The sequence below is a fragment of the Lycium barbarum genome, chromosome 4 (genome assembly GCF_019175385.1).
Source record: "Lycium barbarum isolate Lr01 chromosome 4, ASM1917538v2, whole genome shotgun sequence".
Classification (NCBI taxonomy): Eukaryota; Viridiplantae; Streptophyta; class Magnoliopsida; order Solanales; family Solanaceae; genus Lycium; species Lycium barbarum.
This window is the reverse complement of record NC_083340.1, coordinates 89,079,477-89,103,135: the sequence shown is the minus strand read 5'-3', so window position 1 is coordinate 89,103,135 and position 23,659 is coordinate 89,079,477. Positions and strand designations below refer to the sequence as shown.

Here is a 23,659-nt window from a genome sequence, read left to right as displayed (position 1 = left end):
GTATGATATGCCTCCGACGTATGTTGTAATGGTTTTGTTGGATGATGAATATGAAAATGATAAGTTTGGTTTGGAAATGTAAGTTTGAAACGAAAGATGTTTCGTTATGTCGAAAGATGGCTAGTGATGCCATAGTGTATGTTTTAATGTCTATTGTTGTTTTGATGTCATTCTGGGTTGTTGTGTTGATGAATTGAGCCGAGCTAACACTACAAGAAAAAAGGTCTTTAGCGAGGGGAAATCCGGTCGTTAAAAGACTAAATCCGGTCGCTATAGGTTAATAACGACCAGAAAAAACTCGGTCATCACCGGTCATTAAAAGCTCCGTCGTTAAAAGTTAACGACCGGGTTTCAAGTCCGGTCGTTAAATATCCTTTAGCGACAAGAAAAATTCCAGTCGTAAAACCTAACTTTTGGCGACAAAATTTTCCCTTCGCTAGTTGACACACCAGTCGTTAAAAACAATTAACTACTACTGATACTACTGATTCGGCTGTTGAAAATATTAACGCCCAAGAAATCCAATTGTTGCAAGTGCTTTTAATAAAAATTATTGGACACTTGAAAAAAAAATCATCACATTACTAAAAAAAATATATAAAAATATACACATTCCGATTACATGACATTATATTTGCCAACTCCAAACAAAAGAGAATAAAATTATAGCTTTTACAAATGTGACATTTCTAAACAGATTGTAACAAAACCAAAGTAGATTGCTTCAATTGTTCTGCACTTTCTTCAAGGGTAGCAGGCCAGTTCTTTAGAATCCAGCTTGTATATTGTAAATCTTGATCTGTTAAAAGAAGAAAGGTCATCTCAATATAGTAACAAAACTCCTAATAGATAGGCAAGAGAATGTGCAAGCCAAGAGAAAAGGATTCTCTATCTCGTAAAGCTCAAGCTCTAGAGCATCAAAATTCTAATTCAAGATTCCCCTGATTGATTGATGTCCAGCTTTTAGTTCAAAGTATGCAACCTCATACATAACTTTATTCCATCAAATTAGAGCAACTAATGAGAAATTCTTCTAAACAGGACCTAAACCACTTTTCATATAGGTTTAGTAATAAAAATATCATGACATTTGTATTTTATTTAATGAATAGAATAATCATGACTCTTCTACCTTATCCATACTCATTATCTTCACATAGCAACAAATCACAAAACTTTAATAAGTACATCAACTTAAAATAATTAAAAGGTCTTGGTTTCGCATCACAGATTATGAAGCCTAGGATCAAAAGGAATCAGTAAGAATATGAGATAATGAAACATATTCTATCAGTTGTTTTCAATACTACCAAAAACTACTGGAGAGACTCTTTACACAGAAGATTGGAAACCAGATACTCCTGTTATTAGAAAGTGAGTTACTTCTACTAATATGTTTAAGGAATCAACTTTGGTATAGAAGGCATGTTATTGTAGAACCTGGTATAAATTGAATGATACCGGACATCATTTTCCAGTTTTCCAAATCTGAAAAAATTACAAATGGATGTGTTATATACATGCCAAAGGATGAATTACTTTTGTATCCAGAAAATAAATTTGAAATAATAAAAGTAGAGGCATGCTCAAGCAGATGACACAACAAATAAGATGAAACAACACACTTTATGTAAAGTGTAGACTATTCTAATCTCTATGGATGAGATTTAATAACAAGAGCCACTTAAAGTAGAAAACAGAAACACTAAGAAGTAACTAATTATAGAATAACCTTAAAAAAACATGTCACCACCAAACTTATCTCAGTCTTCAAATTCTTGACCTATTAAAAGTTTCAAATTTATGTCAGTTTATTAGCAAAGACTAAACTTATGAAAGAAAAAAAGAGAAGACCACAATATTAGGAATTAGTACCAACTATGTACTATGATCCAAAATGCAGTAATGCAGACGGAGTACCAATAGCATAAGAATTTTCTACGATCATGATTTACCTCCATTATTATATATTGGTAACATAATCCTCAAGTCCTGCTTATGCCAAAATACACCGTACAAATAGGGATAAGAGATGAGCTTACTTCATGAGAATATAATGGAACTCAAATTCAATGCAGAGAACAAGCTATCTTCACATCTTTGATAGCCAGTATAGTGGATGCACTACTATCCAACTAACAGGCTACAAATTCTCAAAATAAAAAGAATTAAATGTCAACATAGAAGTTGCATCATGGACAAGTATTCTAATATATATCGGCAAAAATATTGAACCTTGCATCTGTCACCATGATGCTCATATTGCAGTAGCAGCGATATTAGATCAGAGAATAAAAGAGAAAGAAAAAAAAGCAGCAGCAGCAGTGATATCAGAAAAGAGAAAAGAAGAAGAGGAGAAAAAACGTTGTAGTAGCAGCGACATAAGGTAAAAGAAAAGAAGAGAAAGAAAAAAAAAACAGCAGCAGCGACGATATCAGAGACGAGACGAAGAAGAGAAGAGGAGAAGGGGAAGAAGAAGAAATAATCATACCTGTAGCTTGAAGTATAGAAACCAGACCAAGGAAGAGAGCAGCAAAACTAGTAAGAAAGTTGAATCCTTTTCTGTTTAAAGTCAACTTTTTATTAAAATAAACGAAGCGCATATTTCTCGCTTCTCTTCCACTTCGATCTTCTTGAGGAGAAGAGTCCCTTCTTTCTACCAGCGTCGCCTCAGCCTTCTGAAGCACAAGCCAGTCGCCTTACCTCAATGCTTTAGGCGACGAAGCTAGCGCTTTTAATAACACTGATTTTCACAAGTCCAATATAGCATATCAACTATTTTCTTTACAGATTCTAACAAATCAAACAGAAAATAACTCAGCAAATACAATGATATAAGCTCACAAGTATTTCGTTTTCATTTGTAAAAGAATAAAATGAGAAGGCAAAACAAAAAACTCATGTTTTAAATCCTTATAGTCACAGCTGCCCACATGTGATCCAGCTTATAATCCTCAATGTCCGCCCATTAATGTACGCGCAATGGACACATATTACCATCATTAACTAATATAGCTAAGTGTCTCGCTGAGGCATGATGCTTCCAACAATTCGATTGTGGTAAAAAGTGACGCTTAACATTACTCCAGCTTTGAGTCCTGCACCTGATCGACACTCTCACATTTTTTGCCTTTTAAGGTTCACATGGACCTGCAGATTTCAATTTAAGTCAATCATAAAAAAAAGTTCCAGTCCGATAACAACAAAAGTAGATTACAAAATGAGACAGTAAAATACTTATTTCGTTTCTCTGAGTATTTGCATCAGTTCAGCTTCTTGAGAGGGGAAACATAGTCTTCCTATGGATCAAAACCAGGAGCGTGCAAGACTCTCATTCTGAGCTAGCTCATTCAGATAAGAAGTTGCTCTATTACACTTTTTACTTTGGCCAATCGGAGGTCTTTGTTCAGCATTTACTCTTACTAAACTCAAAGCTCTAAAGCTTTTCCCTTGTCCTCTTGCTAAGGCACCAGGTGGAATGAATGAATGTTTCGCAGCCTTCAAAGTTGATTCCATATCATACTTTTGAGATTTTGACGGATTCAAGTCAATCTAATCTAACAAAAAAACATAGCATTATTAAGCCACACCAGAAAATAATTCAGTACGTTTTCAATAGGAAAAGGGATGCCAAATAGCACTTCGACTATTCCTAATACATGACAACACACTACGACCTTAACCAGAAAAGCGAAGTGCCCGACCAGTGAGCTAGCAATTGCTGGATGTTCCGAGAAAGATATGAAAATGGAGATTCATCTATTGGTTCACTTAGCTATCCAGGAAATATGAATTTCATATATGCACAGTGAAAAATTTCGACGAAGCGGTGACCCGTGACACTGTTTCCCCTAAGGTGGCTCCGCCCCTGCCTACCATAGAATAATAGAATAACCGTTACAAAGGCAAAAATATTAATTGTAAAATACTTTATGTGGAGGTTTCTATTTCAAAAATGAATAGACAAATCAAGGATGAAGCAGTATAGAAACTTCAACTATTGCCTCCTCTGTCCAGCCAACTTACAGAATACTCCATGTCCTCTTATTTTTTTTGGTTCAATCTGATAAGTCGTTCATGATACCAAGAAATATCTACGAGAGGACAAAACTTCTCCAACTGTATGTTTTCTCTAAATAATTCGAGATTGTGATAGACATGTAGGGAGCATATTACAGAATAACTACAACTAGTAGATGAAATAAAAGTATACGGAATGACCAAAGACTTGTATGACTTTAATAACCTGCTAAAACCTTGTAACTAAAGGCAGACATGTGAGCAACAAAGAATTTAGTAAGAAAATTTACGGCAAATTGTCAATGGTTCATCTTCTTATGATATATCCTCTCAAGCTAGAACTTCTCCGTTTTGAAACAACACTCAAATACACATGAGTTGGAGAAAGACAAAATAAAAAACACCTCATGTTAACACTGCATTGCAAATGGTTTCCTGAATTGAAAAGCAACTTGGTCTCGTCATTAGAAAGCAACCAAAAGCAAAAAGAACTCAACTGGCAGGGAAGGACCAAATTACGTAATTTAGGTCCACATTCAATTATGAACTCAAAATGTTTGACATGCTTCTACAACTACTAATATTCTATCCACCCTTCACAAGTTCCATAGGTTATTACATTTAACAATTCAAGCTTTACACTAGGATCCTTATTGTTTACAGTTCGGTTCAAGGTAGTTGCAAAGGCATTCGCTATTAAATTGTTTTTTCTCCAGGTTTCAAACTGGTCGATCATAAATAAGTAGATTATGGAACAACAATAACAACATACCCAGTGTAAATAAGTAGACTATGACAATGGAAAATTGCCAAAAACCAACGCTAACAGCCAACCAAAACAGTAGAACAACTCAATCGCAAGCAATTCTTCAGTGATACAATTACCACAACTACCATATTAGCATAAACAAAACACCTTCTAATGCCACATCACAGTTGCTATAGACAAAGGATCTGAAATCAATGCCACAATTTAATCCTAATTTTTCTTATTATCACTAATTTCTTCTTTTTAAAAAAAAAATCGTGAAATGTAGGGTTGTTAAAACGGAGGATGACATGAATTGTAAGAGAGGCCCAATTTGGTGAACTACACAACTGAGAAAGTAAAACAATTACCTCTAATTTGTAAGCTTGTAACTCAATTTTGCTCTTGGCAACAAAAATACTATGATACCTTGATGAGAGAAGAGATGGAAACCTAAAGAGAGCTTCCAAACTAGAATTCTGTAAATATTCGATTCTCCAATTTTACCGATTGGAACTGTTCTCGTGTTCTCGACGATCTGTTCTGAAAGAGTTTTTCTTTTTCTTTTGTTTAGGCTTCTGGGTTAGGGTGCGCGGGGGGGGGGGGGGGGGGGGGGGGGAGGGGGAGGGGGGGGCACAAGATGGTGGGTTGGGGATTATGGCGTTCTATACGTGGGTTGGGGAAAATTGTGGGAAAATCTAGCGCCTTTTTTTGGGTTAATTAATTTTAACGACTGGATATTTTATTTTTTAACGACTGAATTTTATCCCCTGGTTAATGGTGAATTAAAATCTGATCAGAAAAAAATTGGTTGCTATAATTATGCAAATAACGACTGGATTCATATCCCGTCATTAAGAAGTGGTCGTTAAAACCCATTTTTCTTGTAGTGTAAGTCTCGGGGAGGTCTTATATACAGAGGAAATGCTGCCGAAATTTCGGTAGGCAAGTATGTGTTAAGTTGGATTATTGAAAAGTTTGAAACTAACAAATGGTAAACTTGACCATTTCTAGATTTTGGACGAAATTGAAGTCGACGCCAAGCGAGCGTAAGGCGCTGTCGAGGTATGTGAAGCATTTCCCTATGTTCCTAGGCATGTTCTGGATGTGGTAGGCTCGGCCGCGAGCCTTAAGTAATACTCCGTTCCCCGGAATTCGAGACGGAAAACCGCTCCAATTCCTTCAATTCAATTGAAGCTATTTTCTTACAAATTTCCTTTAAAGTGAATTTTTGTGCAAAACTTCCCTAAACGGAGTCGGAACACTTCCAAACGATTATGGATGACCTCATAAGGTCTATTATCAATAATCTATGTATGTAGCCTCGAGTTGGTCCGAGGCGGGCCCACAAGGCCCGATACTTTCTGTATAATTTTAAATACTTCCGTTTTGGTCTGATTTTCTCTAAAAATTTCTGGACTATTATTTTGTGTATGATATGGCTATTTTTGTGTAAATTATACAAAATGATTTCTGAACATCTGAGAATCCGATTCTGATAATAATCTGTCGTGCCTTCCCAACTAGGACATAGACGCGTACTATGCATACTATCTGGATATTCTGATTTTGGCTCGCCGTTTGGCACCCTTCAGTTTGATTGAGTCTGTATGTTGAGGCTGTATGTAAGTAGTTTCTCATTTATCGGTTCGTGTCTGTCTCAATGCATTCTTTCACTGCGACCGGGGCCAGGTTCTGTTATCGTGCATATTTCTCTACATTGTTCACCGCGTCCCTCGGCGTGCGGGCCGGGATCTGTATGTCTGTATGATATTATGATCTGTGTATGGGGATGGCGGCCAGGATGGCATATGATCTGATCTGATTCTGTCTGTCCACCGCGTCCCGTACTAAGAGGGCCGGGTTCTGTTACCGCGCCCCCAGACAGGGCCGGGATTTGTATGAATGTATGCGTGTGCTATCTATATTTATATAAGCACATGCCTCTGTATGATTCTGTATGACTCTGTACTACTCTGCATGCATAATTCTGTCCGACATACTTCTGTCTGTCCGTCTGAAAGACGACTACGTCTGTATGTCCGTATGGATTCTGATTCTGTATGTCCGTATGGATTCTGATTCTGCTCGTCTATCCGTATTATGATTCCGTTTGTCTGTCCGAACCATAATTCTGTTTATTTGTATGGGACACGGTTCTGTATGTCTGTCTGGATCATGACTCTGTCCGTCAGTCTGATTTATGGTTTTGTTCGTTATATTTCTGTGACTCCGGTTCGGACTATGTTTATATCTGTTATGTTCTGCTTTACATACTCGGTACATTTTTCGTACTGACCCCCGTTCTTCGGGGGCTGCGCTACATGCCCGCAGGTACCGACGCACCAGGTGATACGCCGCCAGCGTAGGGTTCTAATTCTGCTGTTTGAAGAGCTCCTTTGATCCGGAGCGTATACCTTTGGTATATATATCTTTTGTCTTCTGTATACTCTGTATGTATGGATATTCTGGGTACGGCGGTGTTACATCCGACATTTTTGTTTATTCGAAAAATTCAAGATAAATGGACTTGTGATGAATAAGGCCACAATTGGACACTACTTGGTGTGAATGTATGAGTTATGAAGTCAATGGTATAGAATTACGAAAGGTGGCCAAGGGCAAAATCGGAATTTTGGAAATTTGCCTTATGGATCAATATGTAACCAACAATTTTGGGCTCAAAAAAAATAATAAGACAAGGCCCATTTGGGAAGGCCCAACCGGCCATAGTGGGTTAAAAATAGCCCAAGCCCACAATTTAATTATGTGGTATATTATAGTGGGATAATTATCAAGAACATTCAAGAAACATAAAGAAAGAACAAGAAAAAAAAAAAAGAGAGAGGTTTCGGGTGGGAGAGAAAGAAAGGAAGAAAAGAAAGAAAAAAAAATTGGAGCCCATTCCTTGGTTCAAAAATTCATCTCTTGTGAGATTTGTACTAAGCACAAGGTGCTCTTCAAGTTGATATAAAGATTGTGGCAAGAAAACAACTTCAACCCCAAGTGAAGAACTTGAAGAAAGGTAAGGATTTCATGCTTTTGTTGTGTTAAAAATGATGTATGTATGTTGTAGTATGTGTGAATGAAGGAAAAATATGGAAATTTTGTGTGTTGAACAACTTGGGTGGTGGCCGAATGCATATATATGTATTGCATGCTTTTAATGGCTTGAATTCTTTTGTAAGTTAGTTGTAGGATGGTGGGGATTGTATTAGAAATGAAAGTTGAATGAATTAAGGAAAATTGAGAATTTTGGGGTGTGGCCGTGTGTGTGTGTTGATGTTGGAAGGTGAGTTAAATCTTGTTAGCATGTTAATTGTGTTGTTATGGCCTTATGAAGTAGACGGAAGGATAATGGTTAAGCTAAAACGAAAAAATTGTTGATTAAGTTGTCGTCGGAAAGTATGTCGCGTTATCGTGATTTCTTGAAAATATGATTAAGGATAATGAATTTGGAATGTAAAAATGTGTTGATGAACTTGTATGTGGAAGGTTGGAAAAATTGGATAAGTAGTGGCTTTAATGGAAAGTTTGTATGTTTGTATATCGTGTGTATAGTGTGTGGAAATGGTATGATATGCCTCCGACGTATGCTATAATGATCTTGATGGATAATAGATGCGAAAATAATAAGTTTGGTTTGGAAATGTAAGTTTGAAACGAAAAATGTTTCGTTATGTTGGAAGCTGGCTAATGATGCCTTAATGTATGTCTTGATGTTTGTTGTTGTTTTGATATCATTCTCTGGGTTGTGGTGTTGGTTGTTGGCTGTGTTTTAACTTTTGGGGATGTCGTATATACAGAGGAAATGCTGCCGAAATTTCGGTAGGCAAGTATGTGTAAGCTTGGGGTATTGAAAGAATGAAACTAACCAAATGGTAAACTTGACCATTTCCAGATTTTGGACGAAATTTGGATTGACGCCGAGCGAGCATAAGGCGCCATCAAGGTATGTGAAGCACTTCTCTACGTTCCTAGGCATGTTCTGGATGTGGTAGGCTCGGCCGCGAGCCTTAGGTCCGACTCCGTTCCCCGGAATTCGAGACGGAAAACCGCTCTAATTCCTTCAGTTCAATTGAACCTATTTTCTTACAAATTGTCCTTAAAGTGAGATTTTGCACAAAACTTCCCCAAACGGAGTCGGAACACTTCCGAATGAGTATGGGTGACCTCATAAGGTCAATCATCAGTAATTTACATATGTAGCCTCGGGTTGGTCCGAGGTGGGCCCACAAGGCCCGATACTTCCGGTACGATTTTTAAAATACTTTTGTTTTGGTCCGATCTTCTCCAAAAACTTCTGAACTATTATTTTGTGAATATTATGGATAGTTTTGTGTAATTTATACAATATGATTTCTGAACATCCGAGCATCCCATTCTGAAAATCTGTCGTGCCTTCCTAACTAGGATATGAGCGCGTGCTATGCATACTATCTGGATATTCTGATTTTGGCTCGCCGTTGGGCACCCTTCTGATTGATCGAGTCTGTATGTTGAGTCTGTAGGTAGGTGGTTTCTCATTTATCGATTCGTGTCTGTCTCAATGCATTCTTTCACTGCGACCCGGGCCAGGTTCTGTTATCGTGCATATTTTCTCTGCATTGTTCACCGCGTCCCTCGGCGTACGGGCCGGGATCTGTATGTCTGTATGATCTGTGTATGGGGATGGCGGCCAGGATGGCATATGATCTGATATGATTCTGTCTGTCCACCGCGTCCCGTACTAAGAGGGCCGGGTTCTGTTACCGCGCCCCCAGACAGGGCCGGGATCTGTATGAATATATGCGTGTGCCATCTGTATTTATAAAGCACACGCCTTTGTATGATTTTGTATGACTCTGTGCTACTCTGCATGCATAATTCTGTCCGTCATACTACTGTCTGTCCGTCTGTGTTACAACTATTTCTGTATGTCCGTATGGCTTCTGCTTCTGTATGTCCGTATGGATTCAGATTCTGCTCGTCTGTCCGTATTATGACTCCGTCTGTCTGTCCGAACTATAATTCTGTTCATTTGTGTGTAACACGATTCTGTATGTCTGTCTGGATCATAACTCTGTCCGTTAGTTTGACTTATGATTTTGCCCGTTATATTTCTGTGACTCTAGTTCGGACTATGTTTATATCTGTTACGTTTCTGCTTTACATACTCGGTACATTTTCCGTACTGACCCCCGTTCTTCGGGGGCTGCGCTACATGCCCGCAGGTATAGACGCGCCAGGTGACACGCCGCCAGCGTAGGTTCTGACTCTGCCATTCGAAGAGCTCCTTTGACTCGGAGCACATCTTTTGGTATATATTTTCTGTCTTCTGTGTACTCCGTATGTATGTATATTCTGGATACGGCGGGGCCCTGTCCCGTCATATGATTCTGTATGTCTGTAGAGGCCTGTAGATAGATGTGTGGGTTACGGGTTCCGTCTGTATGTTAGCCTTATCGGCTTATCTGTAAATGTCTGTGTGTTCAGGTATATGTATATATATGTATGTTACGCGCACGCCGCATTTGTACCGGCCTATTTCTGTACTTCTGTTTTGAAAAAAAAAAAAAAAAATTCTGTATGATTCGAACTCGGTCAGGTAGGTACGTCTGGGTACCCAGTTAGGGTACCAGTCGCGGCCCACGGGGTTTGGGTCGTGACAAAAGTGGTATCAAAGCGGTTAGTCCTCGGAATGTCTACAGGCCGTGTCTAGTAGAGGCTTGTTTATCGATGTGTTGTGCACCACATCTATAAACGGGAAGCTACAGGGCATTTAGGATGTTACCCTTCTTTGGATTCTTAGATCGTGCGATAGAACTGTATTAGTAGGATGATCCTCTCCTAACGATCTGCTATGTTTCAGCGATGCCTCCGAGGAAGGCAACAGCCGCCCAGAAGGGCAAGGCGAGGATTGAAGCAGGAGAGACTAGCCAGGCCCCGAGGGTTACCAGGGCCAGTGTTCAGCCTGCACTTGAGGATGTGCCCCCGTCGTCTGGGTCTGTTACACCCCCTTCGCGAGAGGATATCAGAACAGCAGGGGCTGCTAATCGGGAGACGGCTCCACCGCAAGCTCCTGAGGTTCCAGCGCCCGAGCCTCCAGCTCCACCGGCAGGGGCGGAGAGTAGGGCCATGCGAGATGCGGTTCAGTTATTGACCACACTAATGGCGGAGCAGGTTCGTAGGCATGGATTTGGGGGTGGTCGTGCGGACAGGTATGAGAGCTCCAGGGCTCGCGAGTTTTTGACATGTAGTCCTCCAAAATTCTCCGGGACAAAATCTGAGGAGGACCCCCAGGAGTTCATCAGAAAAATGGAGAGCACACTGCGATTGATTAAGGCTTCGCCGACTGAGTCTGTGGAGTTGGCTTCGTATCGACTGTATGAGGTGGCAGCAAATTGGTATGAGTCTTGGCAGCTCTCCAGGGGTGCCGACGCGCCCGCAGCGGTATGGGCCGAATTTACTAAGGCCTTTCTTGACCATTTTCTACCACCAGAGCTACGAAGAGCTAGGGTTGATCGGTTCTTGAACTTGAGACAGAATGGTAGAAGTGTTCGCGAGTACAGCCTAGAGTTCGACTCACTGGCTAGGTATGCACCCACCATAGTAGCTGAGATGGCCGACAGGGTGCACAGGTATGTGATGGGACTGGACTCTTATCTGATTGATGGTTGTTTGGCTGTGGCTGCTCAGCCAGGGATGCATGTAGCCCGGGTACAGGCACACGCCCAGGGCATGGAGGACCGACGTAGGGAACGTCGGCCTGATAGGGGTTACGACAGGGGCCAGCCTAAGAGAGCCAGATCGGCTGGGTATTCAGAGGGATTTCAGAGCGAGCCGTCCCAGCGGCAGAGAAATAGGTATTCGTCCCAGCCAGCCTACAGTACGCCCCCACAGTTCGCAGGACAGAGCTCCAGAGGTCCCGGTCAGTCGAGGCCACCCATACCCCCGTGTTCTTATTGTGGGAGGCCCCACCCGGGGGAGTGTTACCGCGCTACGGGCGCTTGTTATTTTTGTGGGAGCCCAGACCATCGAGTCAGAGAGTGCCCACTTAAGGGCAGTTCGGGCTCAGCCCGGCCTGCTGGGTCCGTTGCAGGCTCATCTTCTCCTTCAGCAGCCATGCGCCCTGCGGGGCGAGGAGCACCAGCACCAGCACCAGCGCCAGCGGGTCGTGGCAGAGGACGTGGTGCAGCTTCTGGTTACAGCGGTCCTTCGAACCGCGTGTTTGCTTTAACCGGCCGGCAGGACCTAGGAGCGTCTTCGAGTGCACGCCCAGGTACGCCAGCCAATCCTTTTTGAGAAATGTATGTATGGATAATTTTGTATTTTGTTTAATCACGTGATCTCATACTTCTGGGTATTAGAAATAGTAAGATAAATGTTAATTTGGTAGATACCGAGATTCAGAAAGGCAATATGGTAATGGTATGACTTAGCCGGGGGTGGGACCCGCTACCAAAATTTTTCAGAAAATCTGCGAAGACCCCGATGTACTCTAAAATTACGTGACAAAGGTCGTGAGGGGCAATCGACGAAATTATATTAGCCCTAACGTGTCGAAATGCATGAAAGTTTCGGAGTTAAGCGTGCTCAGGCCATAGCAATTCTGGGATGGGTGACCCCCTGGGAAGTAATGCAAAGTTTTGCACAAGTGTAGGTATGATAGACATAAATGAAAATTTGGGGTAATCTAAAGTAAAGGAGAATGTGTGGGGTAATTAGTGCCTTTACAGACACCACATAGTCCGACGCGGATTAAATGGGCAAAAAGCAAAAGGTGCGATACCACTCGGAAAATTTAGCGAATCTGGAGAACAGTCAGCGACGACCCGAATGTTGTCAGGGGAATAGAAAACGCCCAAGTACATCATAAGTTAGTCTGGTATGACGATAGTTGTAAAAAGGAAAAAGAGTATAGATAGTAGGGAAGGAGAGAGATAAGAAGGGCGAGTAAGCAGAATCTTTGAAAAAGTCGATAAGCGACACCCAAGACGATTTGTATGATTGATTCTGAATACGTTCCTGATTGACATATCTCTGTACGATTAACTCCGATTACGAATCTGTCTGACACACCTCTGTATTTCTGACTCCGGATATAAATCCGTCTGGTGTGCCTCTGTACGTCTAATTTCGATCGCATGTCTGTCTGATAAATCTCCGCATGTCTGATTCTAAGTGCGGCTCTGTATGATACATTTCTGTAAGCTTGATTCCGATTTCGAAACCCGTCCGATACCTTTTTATACGTCTGACTCCGATCTCAGGTCTGTCTGACATACTTCCGTGCCCCTGACTTTGACTACGAATCTGTCCGATATACTTCTACGCGTCCGGTTCCAGTCCTGAATCTGTTGGTAAGAAGTGTCTGGAATGAAGTGGGATTATATCGATGTGGTAGAAATCTCCGGAGTGTAACAAGAAATGATACGGACTATGACGTCTGGAAAGCGTTCGTCAGTTACAAGAATATAGCTTATGGTTCGACGATTGCGTGGGGTACGAGAAGATATATTATGAAAGCATCTAAATCTGTGATGTGAAAAATTATCTCATAATGTTGGTAAAGAAGCCATGTCGGAAAGTCAGCAAAGGACGACTATAAAGAGAACCCTCCCGGATTAGTATGGCGCCCCATAAGGTCAATTTAACATTCGAGGACGAATGTTCTAAAGGGGGGGAGAATGTTACATCCGACATTTTTGTTTATTCGAAAAATTCAAGATAAATGGACTTGTGATGAATAAGGCCACAATTGGACACTACTTGGTGTGAATGTGTGAGTTATGAAGTCAATGGTATAGAATTACGAAAGGTGGCCAAGGGCAAAATCGGAATTTTGGAAATTTGCCTTATGGATCAATATGTAACCAACAATTTTGGGCTAAAAAAAAATAATAAGACAAGGCCCATTTGGGAAGGCCCAACCGGCCATAGTGGGTTAAAAATAGCCCAAGCCCACAATTTAATTATGTGGTATATTATAGTGGGATAATTATCAAGAACATTCAAGAAACATAAAGAAAGAACAAGAAAAAAAAAAAAGAGAGAGGTTTCGGGTGGGAGAGAAAGAAAGGAAGAAAAGAAAGAAAAAAAAATTGGAGCCCATTCCTTGGTTCAAAAATTCATCTCTTGTGAGATTTGTACTAAGCACAAGGTGCTCTTCAAGTTGATATAAAGATTGTGGCAAGAAAACAACTTCAACCCCAAGTGAAGAACTTGAAGAAAGGTAAGGATTTCATGCTTTTGTTGTGTTAAAAATGATGTATGTATGTTGTAGTATGTGTGAATGAAGGAAAAATATGGAAATTTTGTGTGTTGAACAACTTGGGTGGTGGCCGAATGCATATATATGTATTGCATGCTTTTAATGGCTTGAATTCTTTTGTAAGTTAGTTGTAGGATGGTGGGGATTGTATTAGAAATGAAAGTTGAATGAATTAAGGAAAATTGAGAATTTTGGGGTGTGGCCGTGTGTGTGTGTTGATGTTGGAAGGTGAGTTAAATCTTGTTAGCATGTTAATTGTGTTGTTATGGCCTTATGAAGTAGACGGAAGGATAATGGTTAAGCTAAAACGAAAAAATTGTTGATTAAGTTGTCGTCGGAAAGTATGTCGCGTTATCGTGATTTCTTGAAAATATGATTAAGGATAATGAATTTGGAATGTAAAAATGTGTTGATGAACTTGTATGTGGAAGGTTGGAAAAATTGGATAAGTAGTGGCTTTAATGGAAAGTTTGTATGTTTGTATATCGTGTGTATAGTGTGTGGAAATGGTATGATATGCCTCCGACGTATGCTATAATGATCTTGATGGATAATAGATGCGAAAATAATAAGTTTGGTTTGGAAATGTAAGTTTGAAACGAAAAATGTTTCGTTATGTTGGAAGCTGGCTAATGATGCCTTAATGTATGTCTTGATGTTTGTTGTTGTTTTGATATCATTCTCTGGGTTGTGGTGTTGGTTGTTGGCTGTGTTTTAACTTTTGGGGATGTCGTATATACAGAGGAAATGCTGCCGAAATTTCGGTAGGCAAGTATGTGTAAGCTTGGGGTATTGAAAGAATGAAACTAACCAAATGGTAAACTTGACCATTTCCAGATTTTGGACGAAATTTGGATTGACGCCGAGCGAGCATAAGGCGCCATCAAGGTATGTGAAGCACTTCTCTACGTTCCTAGGCATGTTCTGGATGTGGTAGGCTCGGCCGCGAGCCTTAGGTCCGACTCCGTTCCCCGGAATTCGAGACGGAAAACCGCTCTAATTCCTTCAGTTCAATTGAACCTATTTTCTTACAAATTGTCCTTAAAGTGAGATTTTGCACAAAACTTCCCCAAACGGAGTCGGAACACTTCCGAATGAGTATGGGTGACCTCATAAGGTCAATCATCAGTAATTTACATATGTAGCCTCGGGTTGGTCCGAGGTGGGCCCACAAGGCCCGATACTTCCGGTACGATTTTTAAAATACTTTTGTTTTGGTCCGATCTTCTCCAAAAACTTCTGAACTATTATTTTGTGAATATTATGGATAGTTTTGTGTAATTTATACAATATGATTTCTGAACATCCGAGCATCCCATTCTGAAAATCTGTCGTGCCTTCCTAACTAGGATATGAGCGCGTGCTATGCATACTATCTGGATATTCTGATTTTGGCTCGCCGTTGGGCACCCTTCTGATTGATCGAGTCTGTATGTTGAGTCTGTAGGTAGGTGGTTTCTCATTTATCGATTCGTGTCTGTCTCAATGCATTCTTTCACTGCGACCCGGGCCAGGTTCTGTTATCGTGCATATTTTCTCTGCATTGTTCACCGCGTCCCTCGGCGTACGGGCCGGGATCTGTATGTCTGTATGATCTGTGTATGGGGATGGCGGCCAGGATGGCATATGATCTGATATGATTCTGTCTGTCCACCGCGTCCCGTACTAAGAGGGCCGGGTTCTGTTACCGCGCCCCCAGACAGGGCCGGGATCTGTATGAATATATGCGTGTGCCATCTGTATTTATAAAGCACACGCCTTTGTATGATTTTGTATGACTCTGTGCTACTCTGCATGCATAATTCTGTCCGTCATACTACTGTCTGTCCGTCTGTGTTACAACTATTTCTGTATGTCCGTATGGCTTCTGCTTCTGTATGTCCGTATGGATTCAGATTCTGCTCGTCTGTCCGTATTATGACTCCGTCTGTCTGTCCGAACTATAATTCTGTTCATTTGTGTGTAACACGATTCTGTATGTCTGTCTGGATCATAACTCTGTCCGTTAGTTTGACTTATGATTTTGCCCGTTATATTTCTGTGACTCTAGTTCGGACTATGTTTATATCTGTTACGTTTCTGCTTTACATACTCGGTACATTTTCCGTACTGACCCCCGTTCTTCGGGGGCTGCGCTACATGCCCGCAGGTATAGACGCGCCAGGTGACACGCCGCCAGCGTAGGTTCTGACTCTGCCATTCGAAGAGCTCCTTTGACTCGGAGCACATCTTTTGGTATATATTTTCTGTCTTCTGTGTACTCCGTATGTATGTATATTCTGGGTACGGCGGGGCCCTGTCCCGTCATATGATTCTGTATGTCTGTAGAGGCCTGTAGATAGATGTGTGGGTTACGGGTTCCGTCTGTATGTTAGCCTTATCGGCTTATCTGTAAATGTCTGTGTGTTCAGGTATATGTATATATATGTATGTTACGCGCACGCCGCATTTGTACCGGCCTATTTCTGTACTTCTGTTTTGAAAAAAAAAAAAAAAATTCTGTATGATTCGAACTCGGTCAGGTAGGTACGTCTGGGTACCCAGTTAGGGTACCAGTCGCGGCCCACGGGGTTTGGGTCGTGACAGGCGGGGCCCTGTCCCGTCATATGATTCTGTATGTCTGTAGAGGCCTGTAGATAGATGTGTGGGTTACGGGTTTCGTCTGTATGTTAGCCTTATCGGCTTATCTGTAAATGTCTGCATGTTCAGGTATATACATATATATGTTTGCGCGCGTGCCGTATCTGTATCGGCGTACTTCTGTAACATCTGTTTTAAAAAAAAATCTGTATGGTACGAAATTCGGTCAGGTAGGTATGTACGGGTACTCAGTTAGGGTACCAGTCGCGGCCCACGGGGTTGGGTCGTGACATTATTAGACCTAGTACATCGCTGTGGGGAGCGCCGGTATTATTTGTAAGAAAGAAGAATGGCTCCTTGTGTATGTGTATTGTTTATCGGCAATTGAATAAAGTGACTGTGAAGAATAAATATCCACTCCCGAGAATTGATGACTTGTTTGATCAACTGCAGGGCGCTAAATACTTTTTGAAGATAAAATTTAGATCGGGGTATCATCAGGTTAGGGTGAAGGAGGAAGACAACCGGAAAACGACATTCCGGAATAGATATGGGCACTATGAGTTTTGTGTTATGTCATTCGGGTTAACTAGTGCTCCAGCTGTGTTCATAGACTTGATGAATCGCGTATTCAGGCCCTTCCTAGATCTGTTTGTGATTTTGTTTATCGATGATATTCTGGTTTATTCACCGTCAGTGGCTGAGCATGCAGAACATCTACGATCAGTGCTTATAGTTCTTCGAGATAGAGAGTTGTATGCCAAGTTCTCCAAGTGCCAGTTCTGGTTGAACTCTGTGGCTTTTCTGGGTCACATTATTTCAGATGAAGACATTAGAGTAGATTCTCAAAAGATTGAAGATGTGGAGAATTGGCCAAGGCCCACAACACCAACGAAGATACATAGTTTTTTGGGTTTGCTTGGTTATTATAGAAGGTTCATAGAAGTATTTTCTTCTCTTTTAGCCCCATTGACTGAGCTGACTCAGAAATCAGCTATGTTTCAGTGGACAGATGTGTATGAGCGAAGTTTCCAGATATTAAAGGACAAGTTGACTTCAGCATCCGTCTTGACTGTTCCAGAGGGAGCAAATGGCTATGTAATTTATTGTGATGCTTCAGGTATTGGGTTGGGCTATGTTTTGATGCAACACGGTAAGGTTGTTGCTTATTCTTCTAGACAGCTGAAGAAGCACGAGAAGAATTATCTAACCCATGATCTTGAGTTAGCTGCGGTGATCCTGTTACACCTCGAAAAATTTTTCGTTGATGCACAAGTGAATAGACTAGTGAAGAGTACGAGTATACAGTATTTCAATAGGTAAGAAATGACATTCGACGACCCTAGTTAAGATTTCAAAGATGTTTTAGATAGGGGAAGAAAGTTGGCCAAGAGAAGGCAAGGCATACGATAGGTATCGAAAAGGAATTACGAGTAACTAGTTAACGAGGATTTAATGATGTCCTGGAGAAGAGTGATAACATCCCTTAGATTGGTATTGAGGTGTTAAACAAGTGTTGAGAAGGTTCCATAAGGATTGGAGACCAAATGAGTCGACGAAAATGAGCTTTGGAATACTGGGGATTATACGGTCAAACATACTGGCCGTATAAAATATACGGTCCATATGTTAGGACCGTATAATCAGAGAAGAATGGCATACTTCTCTGGACCAAACATACGGCCAAACATACGGCCTGTATAATATGTACGGACCGTATGTTGGTCCGTATACCTGGTCGGGGACTGAATGGTTCATTAAATAAAGGATCCAAGTTTTATTTCATTTCACTTCCATATCACACCCCTTCTCTCTAAAACATCTCTCTACATTTATTCCACAAGAATTCAAGAGTTATTAGTGATCAACAACATAAACTAAGTGAATCAAGTGCAAGAGAACCCATTAAAGATCATTCAAGTCAAGAAATCTCATAGGAGATGAATTAGGGTTTTTGCTCAAGTGAAGTATTATCAACCAAGGCTTGTTCCTACAACATCTAAGGTAAGATTTATGGTATTTCTATTTTGTTTAAGGTATTTGAGAGTTGAAATACTTGGATTGTAGAAAGGTATAGAAAAATGGGTCATGAATGTGGAATAGTGCCATTTTGAGTAATAGTTTTAATTGAGTCATGATTCTTGATGTGTTGTGCTATAAATATGTTACAAATGATGTTGAGAACATGGGATAGGAAATGTATGTGAATGAACTTAGTCGTGTGTTATGACCATGGATATGGGTGAATTGAATCGAATTGAGAAATATAGATAATGTGGATGAATAAGGACTATTGTTATGATATTGTGAATGTATTATCGATGTTTGGGATTTCATACACGATATGGGGGAATGTCATATAAATAAAGGAGATGCTGTCCAATTTTCACTAGCTTTCGTCATATGTGTTATCTATCGATTTCTAATGGTAGTATGACTTTAATGAAGGTAGAAACGCGAGCGTTGAAGGACAACGTGCAAGTGGTAAATAGTTGAACGAAAAGGTATGTAAGACTAACCCTTCTTTCATAAGGCATGGTTCTTTGGCCAATCATCTGAATCTTCTATAAGTCTATGATGTCCTTCGAATGATTCGATCTTCCGAGCTATTAAGCTCACGATTATCGATATGCTACGATTGTGCTAAGTTCCTCATATGACGAGTAAGCCTATAAAGATAGATGTAATGAATGACAATGATTGTGATAATGATATTGAAGACGACTATAGTGGTAATAGTGATGACGATAACGATGACGATGATGATAGTGATGTTAATAATAAAGATGCTTATAAGCTATTATGTATATGTATCTATGTATGACTATTATGGATCCCCGAGCTTATGAGGCCGGGTAGAATATGTATCTATTTACGTAACGCGCGCATACCTCTGCAGATGGTACGTATAACCCTGAAGCCTTGGTAGGGCCAGGTAGATGTAAGCCTGAAGCCTTGGTAGGGCCAGGTATGTGTACCCTTTAGCCTTGGTTGGCCAAGTATGTATGAAACACCGAACCTCCGTGGTCAGGCATGCTATGTAAATGTTATGTATATGATATAGATATGTGTATGAATACAAACATGATACGGATATGAATATGAATAATACTATGTATATGAATACGATTATGGACGCAATGTAAATGAGTACAGATACGGATACAAATGTATGTACACAATTACGAATTAGAAATGGAAAGTTCCTATGAAAGAAAAGTAAGTTCTTATGACGATGATATTACTATCTCCCACCCTATGCTATTTCTTATGTTGTATATTATGCTTCTATGTTGATATTGATCATGCTTTACATACTCAGTACATTCTTCGTACTGACGTCCTTTTGTTTGTATACGCTGCGTCATGCCCGCAGGTGCACAGGGAGACAAACTTGATCCATAGCTACATTCCTCAGGGACTACATAGCGGAGCTCCATTTCATTCGGAGCTATAGCTTTTGGTATTGATTCTTTTGTGTACATAATTATGGGCATAGCGGGGTCCTGTCCCGCCTATATGATATGACACACTCTCCTTAGAGGCTCATAGACATGTGTATATGGTTAGATATGATTGGTCTTGTCGGCCTATATTTTGGATTTCATTTTGTTAGCCTTGTCGGCTTATGTACATTGATATGGGCATAGATGTCAATGATGATATAAAGGTATTGCTGTCCAATGAGACTAGTATGATTGATGAATAGAAATGTATGTTTAAGTATGTGGCTCAACTAGATGTAATTGTAAAGGTACGCTAAGGGGTACCCGGGTGGGCTAGCACCGGGTGCCCGTCGCGGCCCCTAGTCGGGTCATGACAGATCCATGCTTTGAAAATGTGGAGACATTATTTATATGGTGTCCATGTTGATATCTATACCGACCATACGAGCCTTCAATACATTTTTAAGCAGAAGGACTTGAACTTACGTCAGAGGCGATGGCTATAGTTGTTAAAGGAATATGATGTTGATATTCTATACCATCCTGGAAAAGCTAATGTAGTAGCCGATGCTCTTAGTCATAAATCTATGGGTAGCCTATCATATTTGCAGCCAGAGATGAAGGAGCTAGCCCGTGATGTTTGTCAACTAGCCAGTTTGGGAGTCTAGTTGATAGACTCAGGTGATTCAGGAGTTAAAGTTCAGGATACAGCGATGTCATCTTTAGTAGCGGAGATAAAGAAGCGTCAGTACGAGGATCCTGTTTTAGACCATTACCGAGATATGTCACCTCAGAAAGAAAAGACACCATTTGTGATTATAAGGGATGGATTACTCAGGTATCGAGGTAGGTTATGTGTTCCTAATATTGCAGGCCTTCGTCAGCAAGTTATGGGGGAAGCCCATTATTCTCGTTATTCTATCCATCTGGACACAACAAAGATGTATCATGATCTCAAGGAAGTGTATTGGTGGGATGGCATGAAGAAAGATATAGCAGAGTTTGTCGCTCAATGTCTAAATTGTCAGCAAGTTAAGATAGAGCATTAGAAGCCTGGAGGTTTATTACAGGCTAAAGAGATTCCGACATGGAAATGAGAGGTAATTAATATGGATTTCATTACATGTTTGCCCCATACTCAACGAAAGTATGATTCGATATGGGTCATAGTTGATAGGCTTACCAAGTCGGCCCACTTTCTGCCTGTCAGAACCACTTATTCAGCTAAAGATTATGCAAAGCTCTACCTTAGAGAGATTGTGCGACTTCACGCTATTCCTACAACCATTATTTCAGATAGAGGAGCATAGTTCACAACTAACTTCTGGAAATCCTTTTAGAATGGATTGGGGACTTGGGTGAGTCTTTGTACTGCATTTCACTCGTAGATAGATGACCAGGCGGAGCGTACTATGCAAACACTTGAAGACATGCTGAGAGCTTGTTTGATGGACTTCCGAGGAAGCTGGGATGAACATTTACCTCTTATTGAGTTTACATATAATAACAGTTACCATTCCAGTATCCATATGGCTCCTTATGAGGCTTTATATGGACGGAGATGTAGATCCCTATAGGATGGTTTGATGCTGGACAAAATACGGTAGTTGGCTCAGATTTGATACAACAAGCAGTTGACAAAGTGAAAGTATTTCAGGAAAGATTACTAGCAGCACAGAGTTGACAGAAATCCTATGCCGATAATTGGCGACACAATTTTGAGTTTGAGGTAGACGACTGGGTTTTCCTGAAAGTTTCGCCTATGAAGGGAGTGATGAGATTCGGCAAGAAAGGTAGGTTGAGCCCGCGATACATGGGTCATATAGAATTATTCATACAGTAGGTAAGGTAGCATATGAGTCGGAGCTACCTTCTGAGTTGGAGTCTGTGCATCCGGTATTTCAGGTGTCCATGCTCCATAAGTGTATAGGAAATCCTTCGAGAGTTGTACTGGTAGATGATATCCAGGTGACCGAGCAGTTATCATACGAGGAGATCCATGTAGCTATATTGGATAGACAAGTTTGTCGATTACGGACTAAGGATGTGGCTTCTATTAAAGTGATTTGGAGAAACAATAATGTTGAAGAGATTACTTGGGAGGCTGAAGAGGATATGAAGACTATGTACCTGTACTTATTTTCGTTGTCCCAGGAGGCTCAGTGTGAAGCATCAACATCCCCAGGTATTGATTTTATTGATAGTTATTGTGATTGGTCGTGTGAGGCCATAGTGTTGTATATTTTAGTATGTGGCCCTGTGTGGCATTATTTTGGGTTGCTGTGTATAGGATGGATTGGTATATTTACAAGGGAAACTCTGGCGAAATTTTTATAAAATCCTTAAGAGTTTAACATTCGAGGACGAATGTTCCTAAGAGGGGAGGAATGTTACACCTTGGAAATTTCGTGTCGCTCGTATTATGAATGTGCCAATGTAAACCTAAAGTGGACATGAAGCCCTTGTAAGTTTAAGAAGGTTATTCGATAACGCTAAATGCATACCTTTAGGTTTCGGAGTTACATGAAGCAATGAAAGTAAGTTCGCCGGAGAAAGTATAGGTTCAGTCATGTTTGGAAAACATTCACACCATGTGAGATACACATTGCTTAGAATCACTTTGATGGAGAGATATAAGGCCCTTAGATGGTTAATGAAGTTCTAGACAAGTGCCAAGAAGGTTCCATAAGGATTGGAGGTCAAACGAATTGAAAAGAATGTGATTTCATGAAATCGGGGAAAGTAGGGTAGTGTGCGGTCGAAAATTGAGTGTGCTGAGCCACACACTGCATGCCAACTACCCATTTTATGTGTACTCACTGGCCAACACCACCCCAAAATGGTGGAGAGAGTGTGCGGCCGTGTCACACCCTAATTCCGCTAGGGTGTGATGGGCACCCGACCCTTACTTAGGGTCGAGCGAACCCTCAGAGTCTTGCTGCACATAAAAGTCACGTCAAACTTTTTAAATCAAACAAGATAAAGTACGTAGTAATTTTTTTTTCTTTCTCGTAGCTTCCGAGCAGAACAAATCTACAGTCATACAAAATTCAATACATAACACAGACTGGCATATCGGCTGACGGAGCCGCTGACAGACTGACAAACAATACCCACGACGCTGTCTGCAAAGTCTCTAACATAAGTCCAGAAGCATAACATACAAACTCTAACTCGGCGGCACTCCGGAAACAAAAGGAGCTTGCCATCTGCACTGGAATATCTTCTATACTGTCTTCCACTCAGCTGGGAGTACCTGCGCGGCATGAAACGCAGCCCCCGAAGAAAGGGGGTCAGTACGGAATATGTACTGAGTATGTAAAGCGGAAATGTAACAAATATAATCATAAACTGAACCATAAGTATAGAGATGTAGCGAACAGAATCAAACCCGAATCTGAATCAGAAAAATAAAATATAAATATATATAGTGAGTACAGGGTATGACAGACAGAGTCGTAATCTGAATCAGAGGTATAGAGTATGACAGAACGAATTCATATTCGAATCAGACTTTCAGAAATGCAACAGACAGAGTCAAGCATGCAGAGTCATAAGCATATACAGAAAGTAAGGGTATTAACCAAAGTACCTAAATACTTATTCTACAAT

General features: G+C 40.7%; 1 long non-coding RNA gene across 4 annotated transcripts; it reads right to left on the bottom strand.

The window, feature by feature from the left end:
- Positions 1-561: 561 nt before the first annotated feature.
- On the bottom strand, positions 562-5,390 carry LOC132636135 (uncharacterized). Of its 4 annotated transcripts, none has more exons than XR_009581050.1 (5): positions 5,140-5,390; positions 3,678-3,872; positions 3,238-3,552; positions 1,441-3,150; positions 562-799 (listed from the first exon to the last, which is right to left on the bottom strand). It is a non-coding gene; the product is annotated as an uncharacterized LOC132636135 (long non-coding RNA). The 4 variants fall into 4 exon arrangements; XR_009581052.1 differs by having other exon boundaries at positions 3,705-3,872; XR_009581051.1 differs by having other exon boundaries at positions 3,678-3,868.
- Between the last annotated feature and the right edge of the window lie 18,269 nt (positions 5,391-23,659).